The following is a 12,387-nucleotide window of genomic DNA, read 5'->3' on the forward strand; positions in this document are numbered from 1 at the left end:
CAACACAGTGGTGTGTAGTCTCTACTAGCCACCTCTTGCTCCTGTGGCCAGACTCCATTAATGCTGGTCCCTCTCCTTTCCGAATGCCATAATGTGACTCAACACAACTCCACACATTGCAGTCAGGGCTGGTGACTGTCACTGGCAGCTTAGCTGATGCCAGAGGTGTCTCGCCACCTCAGCAGCCTTGTGCTGCCCCTGTTGTCACAACAGCATCCATGCATATTCCTGGCAGGATGTACACTACTACTGCTTTGCTGCATGGTGCAATCTGCGAAGCCATTGCATTATGTGTGTGTTACTGTATAATAAATGTTTGGTTCTTTTATGCTGGTTCAGAAATGCCTATCAGATGACTGACAGGTAGCCACTCACCAAGCCATCAGACACCCCCATTCTTGGGTAATGGTCCATAGCATACTAATTTCAACCTGTCTTCAACAACCAATTAACATGAAACCCCTGGGTCTGGTGTCTGAAGGGTATCTGGGTCCAGCATCTGAACTTCAGCCACAGCTTGCATCAGCATTATGGGTCTGTGACACACTTTTCAGACTGATTTCTGTGTTACAGTGATGACCAGTAAACAGGACGTTTGTAGACATTTAAACCCACAAGGAAGGCAACACATGCAAAAGGTTTGGCAATTAAGCACATCAGTGCTCTGGATCACATTGGATCATGATAGGATGCACAGATTAGTCTAGCAGTTTCCCTGGCTGTATTTCTTTGTGGCTGTCCCTCACACTTTTTTGTATTATCAAGTGGAGGTTGCACAAATGTCGGGAACATGGACAGCGAAGATGCAGGAAGTGACTGAAGCTTTAAGAGAGCAGAATTTGAGCAAACCACTGTCACATTGCAGAAGCAAGAAAGGGTTCTGCCAGTCATTAATGAGCATGCACATGCCAAGTCAGTAGAGGCAAAAGCTATCCCTGTTATCCTGTTGCAGCTCATCTGGTAAATCCTCCTTTTTGGGTAAATCAACTGAGAATGTGTCACTGTTTGTTAGTGATCTGAAAGTTAGGTAATTTTTCAGATGAGGCCCTTGTATATGGCCAAGGTACGATAAATTGGAGATGCGAATATGTATGCCATGCATCACAAAGGATTAAATAAAGCACTGACATTTGAACAGCTTACAAAGGGGGTTTATCAACATGACCACAAGTGGAAGAGTGCTAGGACTCAATGGTTAACCACAGTTATGGGATTGGGCAGTAGGAGAATTTGACAGAATTAGGAAAGTTACCGTGCAAATAAATGAGTTAATGTAAAACATGGAAGCAGACAATTTTTCTGCAGAAAGAAGCAAACAGGGAGCTGGATGTATTTTGAGGGGACTTCCAGCGGATATGCCAAGAAGGTGAAGAATGGAAAAACCAAGGGACTTAGCTTCCACTACTATGACTGCTGTACAAATTGAAGTTCAACACTGCGGCTTGAAGACATGATAAGTGAAGCACATTTTCCTCCAAAGTGAAATGCTATAGGTTTGGGTGTACGGGCTACGTCATGAAACAATGCCATTAATCTCAGTGTTATGGGGCATTGGACACAAGACTATCACAATAAGATGCAGAATGCACAGTCATGGGACAAATGTTGGTTAAATGTCAATGGGGATTTGTCAATCATCACACATCAATCCCAGTAAAATTGTGTGGAGTGCTGCTTGTTCGGTCTAGTAAATGGAATGAAAGATCTTGAGTGGACACGGGCTCACATATCACTAGGTAGTCTGGATCTGTTAGGTAGGAAGAGACTTAAGTCTCCACAATATAGGTTCCATGGAATAAGTGTCAACGACATGATGCCACTGAGGTCAATGCTGCTGTCTTTCAGTGTTTGAGCAAGAAATTTTCATGAATTTATGGAGTGGTTGCTACAAATTGGTGAGAGGTATTGTGTGATCTTAGGGCTACAATTTCTGGATAAACATTATGCAAAAATTGACATTCCACAGTGTACTATCGAACTTACCAATCATGAAGTAGGTACCAAATAAACTGCAGATACGTGCACTGAAGCTCAGTTTGCATGGTAAAGTACTGAGAGGTATATGACAACATAGTCTTGGTGAGAGTGGGTACTAACCTACTGAGTGGGATGTTATGAATTTTAGAGCTGCCGCAGTGCAATGCTTAGGTAGATACATCACACTGTTTGTATGCATAAGAGAAAGGGATGGGGGACTATGTGGTTCTAGTAAATGTAGATAACATTGGCAAGGATGAGATGAGTCTGCCAAATGGATTACTGACTGCCACCTTGGACATCCCAATGAGGAATATCTGAACAGGTTGAGTGCCAGAAGCAAATCAGTGAATGTGTATTACTTGAGAAGGTGAAGCATTTAGAGGGAAGAGAGAAAACAGTGATGGAAGCTTTGTTGCTACAATCTGCAGTTCTGTTTAATCGTGTTGTACTGTTACCACTCACAACAGTAACACAATGTAGAATACCAATAGATGGTAAGGCTCCAGTGTGCAAGATGCTGTTCATAATCCCTATGCAGCTACAACCAAAAACGAAACATTTCATCTATCAACTGTTTGTTGACGACATTACTGAACAAACTGATAGTTCATGGGCAGCAGCCATTTTAAAAATTCCCAAGAAGTTATTTGCTGGTACAAAAAAGTATTGATATTATGATTACTGGTAACTCAACACAGGAACTATTGCCAGTGCATATCCTATACCGAAAATAACAGACACTAGACAACTTGGGTCAGTGTAGATTTTTTCTGTGATGGGTTTAGAAAGTGGTTATCGCCAGTTTGAAATGTTTCCAAAGACCAAAATTTTTTGATGCTACTTGATCTCAAAAATGCACCAGTTACTTTCCGAGGACTGTTAGATGGACTGCTCAGAAATCTAAACCAAAACAGTGCATGGTTTATGTTCACATGGAAGGGCATGTACAACCATCTGAGGGAATGTTCAAGGGACTGCATCCAGCATGTTTAACAGTTGACAAGGGGAAGGCCTCAGACACAGCCAACCGATTCAGCTCATTTATGGCATGCCACTCGGGTACAATCTAAAATGAAAGACTAAGATAGCCGCCCCCCACCATTTTTGGGAAAACCACACCTAAAGTTCACGACACAGTATCAACTCTGAATTAACAAGGTTTGATAAATAAGTGACATCATCATCTTACATGGAGTCCACAAAAATACTGAAAATTTTAAAACAATTATGGAAACTGACAGAAGAGTTCATTAAAAACAAATATTTTCCTAGAAATGAAATGATAATTAAATGGACACCCTAGCTGCAAACAGGCGTTGATGTACTTCATTGGGGACATGTTGAAAATGTGTGCCCCGACTGGGACTCGAACCCGGGATCTCCTGCTCACATGGCATTTCCTAGAAATGTTTATGCACCCATAATGTAATTGCTGCGCAATGAAAGCACCACTGGCATAATGACCAAGACATCTGGCTAGGCAGCAGAGAACCTACGTTTCATTCCCAACTACATTCTTCCCCCTGCCCCGTTTGAAAATTGGTAGTAGTACAGGGGTTAACCATAGAAATACCAGAACATTTTCTATAACACACATTACCAAGGTTTGTGGTGTATTTTGTGCGCTCATCAGGGGGAGGGGGGGGGGGGAGAGGGGGGAAGTGCAAAATTTATTATAACTGTTGTCTGCTTTTCCTCACATCGTAATTTTTAAAGCAATATTGAGGTGTAAGTAAGGTTCTAAACCTGAAAATATTGAATATGACTTTCAATGGGGAAAGTCATATCTTAAATTTTTGGGTTAGTTTAAATGAAAAGTTCAAAACATTAATGGAAACTGGCAAAAGAATTCATTAAAAACAAGTATTTTTCAAAATTTAAAAAAACGTGTTAACTGACTGGAGGTCAATATTTTCCGAAGGTGGGCATAAATTACCCATGCAAAATTTCAATGGCCTTCCAGTTGTCAGTTTGCATTTGAGAATTTAAAACCAGCATTAAAGACGAATTTGATCTTTGTGTTTACAAACATTGAGTAGGGGGTATTTTATCATGTGACCCAAGCAATCAGGCAACTGGATAAATTTGCAGCTAAAGTATGGATGCAAGGGGCATGTGGTGGAATATGCTTCGAGGCAGTTAAATAAACTGGAAATTATTCAGCAAGAGAAGAGGTAGTGTTGGCTGTCATATATGGTGTCATTTATATCCATTGTAACCAGTATAAGGAAAAGAAAATTAAAGCTGCAACAGGCCATGCGGTGTTGAAGTGGTTGCTGGGAATGAAGGATTCTTTTAGTTGATTAATACAATAGGCTCTGAAATTAAGTGATTTGGGGAATGAAATGGTATATAAACCAGGCAAAAAGTTCATCAAGACCAACAGCTTGAGTAGGAAGGTTGGAGTCTTGCGAGTGCTGGGTATGAGCAGTGCTGAGTGGCAAGAAGCAGTGACTGCTGACACTGACCAGCATTTATTTAGGGTACAGCTGCAATTTATAACATATGGGAGCAAGTGCTACTTGTGTCATTTCCAGTGAGAGAATATTTAAGCCCCCTAAGAATCTAAATAAATGATACTAAATATTATTCAATTTTGATAAAACTTAACATGTAACCTTCTGTTATTAAAAAGAAGCTGGTTGCAAAATCTCCGCTTTCTGGCAGGGGTATTTTCAAAATTAGAGAAAATTACCTAAAATACCAAAAACCGACACTTAGAGAATTAAATTCAGTTAGGAACTATAATAGTTTATCTTTGTACCCACATTGATGATGACGAATGTGCAAGTGAACTTTTTTTGTACGAAGACAGGCAGAATAGTTATATGTAGAGTAATGTTTGCTAAAGTTATCTTAAGATTAATTTTCATTTAGTTTCAATTAATAAACATTATAGAAATAATTTGCTTGTCAAGGTCATCCCAAAGAATCTGATGTATGACTGGCTCAGAACAGTTTACGCGTGAATATGATCTTGAAAGATTGATCGGAATGGCTGTTCATTTGATCAACCAATCAGAGTGAAGTCTCTCCCGCACTCTACCAAGTAGTATATGCGCTGTGAGCAACGGCATTGACAGAGTCGTGGACTAGCTTTTGAGACGCGAAGGTCATGTTAAGTGTGTCAGTTCATAAAATATGTAAGATGAAGAAACGTTCGGTCCTTCGTGTCCAGATGGATTTGTAATGGTAGCTTTTGTTGCTACAAACATTTTGTAAAAGTTTGAGAGTTGTGGGATATTTTGTTCAGGAGATACAAGAATGTGCCTTGTTGGACTTAGAAAATGCCACGTGGCGATGTTGTGTGTTCTACTACAGAATATATTTGGTGAGCAATCTTTGTGAAAGAAATCCACTGAATGACTTATGTAAGAAATCAACGTTATGTGTAGAAAGTGACTGTATATTTGCGTGATTATTCTCAGAATGGACTTAGGAGAATCTTGGCTGCTTTATGTGTGACATAAACTGGGAACTTATAACAGCAGTTTTGCATACTGAATGTGGGCTGATGACATGTTTAAGCAAAGAAAATAAAAAACTTTCAATGAAGATCAGTATTCCTTTTTCCACTCGAAAATTTATTATGAATATTTACAGGAACAATCATAATGAGATTTACGCAACCTCAGTAACTGTAGATATTATGTGCTGTTTTCATCAATGCTGCTTTTTCATCACCTTGTAAGTATCTATGTTGCAGAGTGTAGGGACACTAAGCAGATGCCGGTCTGAGGTAGGTGAATATCAATTTGCAGCATGCTTCAGGGACAGTTCCATCGCAATTGGTGCTGATCGGCCGGGTAAATCTGACAGTATTTAAGTTCATATGGAGATTATATATATATAAAAAGCAGCAGTGTATTGGGACTTGTGCCATGAAGAAATCACACGGGTGTGAAAATAGGAACTGACTGTTGGACAGTCGACACATGCACAGTTGAATGTGCATCAAAAATGTGGCAACGAATGGAATGAGGCTGCAGACTTCAGCAACAGCAGTGAGAACAACGGATGGTGCACTGTAGCAGACGACGTGCTGATGACAGAAGATCGACCGGCGCAGCAGTACTACAGTAAACAAGATGGACGGAGCAGCTGGAGACATGGTGGATGTGGGGACCCATATTCTGTATTAGTATGCTGAGCCTGGAGTAAAGACCCGCAGATTTGTCTCACCAGATTTAGGCAATGTAGACTATGTAGATAATTCCATGATAAGAAACTTCAGTTTTGATTTATCACAAGCAGATGACAGTGATTTGCCCGAGTCATTACCTTCTAATTCTGGTCAAGAAAATGATTTGAGCATGGTAGAAGCCAGTGTTAAATATCTGTCAGTAGCTATTCCTAAAACAAAACAGGAACCAGTGTCAATTGCTGATGAAACAAAAGCAGTGTTTCAGATACGTTTGTGAATATTCTCCAGCACATGAAAGAAATGGGATCAAATACTGATGCAAAAATGAGTCGTATGGGTTCCAAAATGAGTCGTATGGGTTCCAAAATGAGTCGTATGGGTTCCAAAATGAGTCGTATGGGTTCCAAAATGAGTCGTATGGGTTCCAAAATGAGTCGTATGGGTTCCAAAATGAGTCGTATGGGTTCCAAAATGAGTCGTATGGGTTCCAAAATGAGTCGTATGGGTTCCAAAATGAGTCGTATGGGTTCCAAAATGAGTCGTATGGGTTCCAAAATGAGTCGTATGGGTTCCAAAATGAGTCGTATGGGTTCCAAAATGAGTCGTATGGGTTCCAAAATGAGTCGTATGGGTTCCAAAATGAGTCGTATGGGTTCCAAAATGAGTCGTATGGGTTCCAAAATGAGTCGTATGGGTTCCAAAATGAGTCGTATGGGTTCCAAAATGAGTCGTATGGGTTCCAAAATGAGTCGTATGGGTTCCAAAATGAGTCGTATGGGTTCCAAAATGAGTCGTATGGGTTCCAAAATGAGTCGTATGGGTTCCAAAATGAGTCGTATGGGTTCCAAAATGAGTCGTATGGGTTCCAAAATGAGTCGTATGGGTTCCAAAATGAGTCGTATGGGTTCCAAAATGAGTCGTATGGGTTCCAAAATGAGTCGTATGGGTTCCAAAATGAGTCGTATGGGTTCCAAAATGAGTCGTATGGGTTCCAAAATGAGTCGTATGGGTTCCAAAATGAGTCGTATGGGTTCCAAAATGAGTCGTATGGGTTCCAAAATGAGTCGTATGGGTTCAGAAATTAAACCGTGAGTAAGTTCTGACATTGATACTAAAATGAATAAACTAGGTTTGGATATAAGTGAGTTACACAGTGAGGTTGTAGAAATGGAATCCAAAATGGAAAACAAAATTTTTGAATTTGAGGGAATCATGGAAAAATGACCTGACTCTGTGGGCAATATTAATTAGGTCAGGCAAGAATGTAATGCTGCAATTGTAACAGTGGAAAATGAACTAACTTCCTAGATTAAGCAGGTTGTTGAGAATAGTTAACAGTTCAAAGAATGTCTAAATTTAGAAGTGGGTAAAATTTATGAACATGTACAAAGTGTACAAAATTACTATGAGCTTACCATGCTGTCTTAGAAAGTAAAATTAAAGAAGGGAAAGGCATGCGTACCAAGTTTGGAGCACAAGTGGCTAGTAAACTCACTAACCTAGAAACTAACATTGGTCAGTTTAGTACTAGTGTGAATGAACCATTAGGTAACCATGAGAGGAGACTAACAAAAGTTGAACAGAATGATAACAGACAAAATGTTTGTGTAATGTCTAATGGTGTTGAGGAATCTGCAGAAATTGCCTATGTAACGCATCGCCAATTTCTGAAATTTGATCCAAATAAGAATGTGCATCCAAAAGAATTCTGGAGTGATTTTGAAGATATGTTACCTAAAGTGTGGGACGATAAACAAAAAATCGGTTTCATTACTTCTATTCTAGTGGGGGAAACTAGAATTTGGGGTAACCTAGCTTCAGATAAATACAACAGTCTAGTGGAATTTAAGCAGGCATTCTTTGAAGAATATTGGGGTAAGAGAAAGCAAAAAGACATTTTGAATAAGTTTTGGTCAAGGGAAAAATACGATCCTAAGGAAGATTGCATTAAAAAGTTTGTGCAAAAGTGGGTGACTACACAGTCGCATTTAAATTCAAAAGTTGAGATAGAACAGACAATCATGGGCATTGAAAATAAGCTGCCATTGTACTGCCAGAATAAAATCATTTCTGCACCCAGGGATGACTGACAGATTTCTTCACAATCTTGAGAGGGTCGAAAACGTTTTGAAAGAGGAAGAAAATTACAGAAGAGAGTATAGACCTCCCATAAGACGTACTGACAGCAGGACAGAAGTTAATGTAAATAAAAGAAGTGTACAAAGAGGTAAAGGTTACCAGGGTAGGTACAGAGGAAGAGGAGGTAACACTGGAGGCAGGTACACTAACAGAGTACAGTATTTTGAGTGTGGTCAGATGAGAGACGATGATGTAATGAGTGAGAGTCACCTGTCAGGTGATAGAAACAACAGAGGCAATAACGTTACATGTTACATGGCAGGAAAACTTAACAGTCTGCGATGATGCTAGTGTTTACAGACAGCAACCATCTAGATTAAACCTGCTAGGGACGTCCTTTGTAAAGAAGGCACCTACTGAACAGTATTTTGAAAATAATGTTAGCGAAAATAGGAGGGCTAAGGAGAGTGACACTGCTAAACAATTTCTTTCTTTAGAAAAGGAGGTAGCATTTTGTGGAGTGAAACTTCAGACAGATATCAGCAAAACCATTTTAAAGAGGAACTTATTTCAGAAAGCAAATATGTAGATCAGGAGGTGGGGGTGGATCAGCACCACAGAACAGATGAGAGGCTACCTGGAGACTGTGGAATTAATACTATGGAAATGCAGGGGGAAGAGGATGACAGTGTTGAGGAGATTTTGAATAAAGTAAGTGGAGTTATTTCAGAAAGTGAGGAGGAGGAGGAAGAATCAGGAGAGGAAGAAGAAGGAAACATAGATAATTCTGTCGACACCTTGGGTAGGGTTGCAGAAGAAAAATATATTTCATACGGAGAGTAGGGAAAAGACGGAGATGCTTTTTCCATTACGAGTGATTTAGTGAAAGAGGCTAGTAATAGTAGTAGTAGTAGTAGTAGTAGTAGTACTAGTAGTAGTAGTAGTAGTAGTAGTAGTAGTAGAAGAAGAAGAAGAAGAAGAAGAAATAAGGTGAAAGAGGATCCTGTAAGTGTACAGTTAATTTTCACAGGAGGGGTAGGTTTTGACAGATGAGAGGTGATGCACAATTTACTAAACGAACCTGAAACTCAATGTCTAAAAATAAATCCTAAACAACCTATCATTGAAGTCATTGTATTTAATGATATCATTACTTGTTTAAATGACAGTGGTTCTGAAATTTGTGCAGTGTCACAGGAACTTGTGAATGCTCTCCCAGAAAGTAAAGCAGTTGTGATAATGCCAGTAAGTTCGTTAAACACTATTGTGGCCACTGGCAGAAGCAAAAAGGTATTTAAGCAAGAGTTAATGATACCCATTACCATAGATGGTGTTCAGTTGGAACACAACATTTTGATTATTAAAGGACTTGGTGTTGAGATGCTGGTAGGTGCGGACTTTTTACAGAAATACAAAGGAAGATTACATTTCGAAAAAATGAGACGGTAATAAATGTACGAGGGGAAACTATATCCATTCCTTTTGTTGGAGAAAAAGGGTCCATTGCCAAAGACTTGGCAATACGCTTTTGCAGAACCACAGTAAACAATGAAGAGATTGATGAAGATGGAGAAGGAAAGAAGTTGGACCTGTTGAAATAAAATCATTTAAGCAATTGTGAATCAAAAACGTACTTTATTTAAAGAAATACATACTGAAGGAAATACAAATAGCAGTAACTAAGAAGCCTCAGGGGGTACACATTCTTTGCATTATCAGGTGGTTGACGATCACCAGGCATCCCAAGTTGTCGACAATACTACTTCCCTTTCTTTTCGTGATGTCGACCTTCTTCTTCAACATCCAGAACTTTACCTATCTTCTTTCCTACTTCCCTATCAGTAAATAGTGTACTCGAGTAGTACAAAGCATACAGAGAGTTAGTGTCCCAGTAGAAACTAAAAGGGCTAACCAGAATGAGAGAGGAATGAGAAGTATGCTTTAATGTGACTATACAGTAATATGGCAAGAGTCTTTTAGAAGCTTTTGTGACATGTAAAGATGTTGTAAGAGTAATGTGTCAGAGGCAAGAGAGGATTGCCTGCCTAATGAGAAAAAAGAAATTTGTACTTTATGTCTCTTGAGAACCAGAAAGGTGGACTTCCAAGTTTATTTAATAATGTTAGTGAGGTATATTATTCTTGAATATAGTGTATGAGATGTGTTGGAGAGCCACAGAGTGTTGGCATGTCATGCTTACTTTCTATAAGGACGTTTTGTATCTTTTCTTGAATATTGAGGTGAAGAGCCACAGAAGTTGGCTGGAGTTAGTTTCAGAATTCTCCATAAGAACTTTAAATAATTTTGTAGCATATTTAATGATTTATTTTTTGTGTATAATAGATTATTTGTGTAAAGTCCAGCAGTAACTTTTTTCTGAAAGGGGGTTAAGAAAGAGCAAATTTGTGATCAGCCAATTCTGTTAACAGCAACCTGCTTAATCACTAACAGATTTTGAAAAAAAGATTTCAGTAGTAGTGCCAATTTTGGGTACTGCTGAAGTTTTGAGAAACAGTTAATTCATTTTTCATTTTTCACTGAATTTATTAATGCTAAATGTAAAGAAATGATGGATAAATAATGAATATGAGTTGCCTGAAAAAGATTTTTTGAGTAAAATTTTTATCTAAATTTTAAAAAATCTGGAAAAAGTTTTTTTTTTTTTAAAAAAAAGAGATTTGCTTTTAACTTTTGAATTTGAGAAGCAAGCTTAAAGACATAACTGTTGACTATAATTAACATGAGTGTTAGGTCAGGGTGTAAAGTTGGAGAATGGACTGAGACATACTGTATTTTACAAGTACAAAAATTGTAATGAACCTGATACAAGACAGAGAAAGCCCGAGGTTGAGACCCAGCTGGGCGCTGTATGCCAGCTATTTTGTGATGCAAGAGTAAGTGTTTTTCTTTGAAATAACCCCCCCCCCCCCAAAAAAAAAAGTGTCAAAATTTTAATGTGATAGTTATAATAGACTTAATGCTTTAACTATATTTTCAGTAAAGTGTTTGAAAGTCATCAAAAGACAAAACAAAGTTAACTTTTTTTTTCCGGAAATATCAGAATTGGATTTAAATTATGGTTGATGTTTAAAGGACTCTTGCAAAAATTTTCATTATGAGTGTTTAAAAAATTATTAATCGTGATTTGGTCAAACGTATTCTTTGAACAAGGAAACATCATTTTGCAAAGAATACTTCTAAGAAGATAACGTGTGTTTTTCTTTCAGCTAATGACAATTTTTATTTTTGTAAAAAACAGTGTTATGTATGTCATCAGCCCTAACCACTGACAATTTATGTAAATAGGTATATCACGTTATACTGTTAGGTAGGGAGAATAATTTGATGCATTAAGAAAATTTTTTTGTTGATAAAAACAGTTTTTTGACAGTGTCAGTGTAGCTTTTGTAATCTTTCCTAACTAGCATGTGTTTAGTAAGAACCGTAAAACATATTCTAGACTAATTTTAGGTTCTTAGGGGGTGTGTAACATCGCGAGTCAATCCGCAGTAGTGTTTTAATACAGTACGGGCTCGTAGCTTTTGGAGCCGGGGGTGGTGACAACTGCTTGTGATTCACCCGCACCTGTCACTAGCACGGCCGTGGGAAGTGCTACTTGAGTCAGGTCCAGTGACAGAATCTTCAAGCTGTTAAGAACCATTTATTTAGATACTAAATATTATTCAAGTTTGATAAAACTTAATATGTAGCCTGTTGTTATTAAAAAGAAGCTGGTTGCAAAATCTCCGCTTTCTGGCTGGGGTATTTTCAAAATTAGAGAAAATTAGAGAAAATTACCTAAAATACCTAAAATACACTTAGAGAATTAAATTCAGTTAACTATAATAGTTTATCTTTTGGTATTATTTGAAAACAAACAGAACTATCAGTGTGCAGACTTAATTGAGATTTTGATATTAAAACTTTAATTTTCATTTTCGTAATATAAAATTCAGACACAATATTTATTTATGTCTTATGTCATTGTGGGAGTGAGTGAGTGAGTGAGAGTTTGTATGAGGTACATACGTTAAATTTCAAGACTAATTTTATGTAATGCATTACATAATCATAGCATGGGAAAGATGTTTGTACCCACATTGCTGATGACTTGTTCGAGAGTACTTGTTTTTGTAAGATGTCAGCCAGAACAGTTATTTGTAGAGTAATGTTTTCCTTAAGTT

At 38.2% G+C, this 12,387-nt stretch overlaps 1 protein-coding gene across 1 annotated transcript in view; it reads right to left on the reverse strand.

The window, feature by feature from the left end:
- Positions 1 to 12,387, reverse strand: part of LOC126095111 (AP-2 complex subunit alpha) — a 318,173-nt gene that overhangs the window by 96,248 nt on the left and 209,538 nt on the right. The window lies entirely within an intron of this gene.

This window comes from Schistocerca cancellata, chromosome 8 (genome assembly GCF_023864275.1).
Source record: "Schistocerca cancellata isolate TAMUIC-IGC-003103 chromosome 8, iqSchCanc2.1, whole genome shotgun sequence".
Classification (NCBI taxonomy): Eukaryota; Metazoa; Arthropoda; class Insecta; order Orthoptera; family Acrididae; genus Schistocerca; species Schistocerca cancellata.